This window comes from Penaeus monodon, chromosome 20, assembly GCF_015228065.2.
Source record: "Penaeus monodon isolate SGIC_2016 chromosome 20, NSTDA_Pmon_1, whole genome shotgun sequence".
In the NCBI taxonomy this organism is placed as follows: Eukaryota; Metazoa; Arthropoda; class Malacostraca; order Decapoda; family Penaeidae; genus Penaeus; species Penaeus monodon.
This window is the reverse complement of record NC_051405.1, coordinates 33,300,214-33,300,539: the sequence shown is the minus strand read 5'-3', so window position 1 is coordinate 33,300,539 and position 326 is coordinate 33,300,214.

The following is a 326-nucleotide window of genomic DNA, read 5'->3' as shown; positions in this document are numbered from 1 at the left end:
TCCCCCAAAAACCCTCTCCGCGGTGCCCTTTCCCTTTCCCCCTGTTTCTCCTCAGGTCCTCCTCCAACCCTAGCCACTTGATCTTCGTAATCCTGAACAATTACTTCTTTTAGGCACAAAACCCCGACGGGGAAGATAAACACACCTAGCCCCGAGTCTCGCTTGGAGATATGTTTTCTTTTTTATCTTGCTACCTTAGTTTTCTGTGTGTTTTTTTTTGTTGTCTCTGTCTATTTGTCGGCTGTCGATTTACAATTTATTTTTTCCACTTTTATGTTTTCATCTGTATGTTTTTCTATCTCTTTAATCTATCTATATGTCTATCG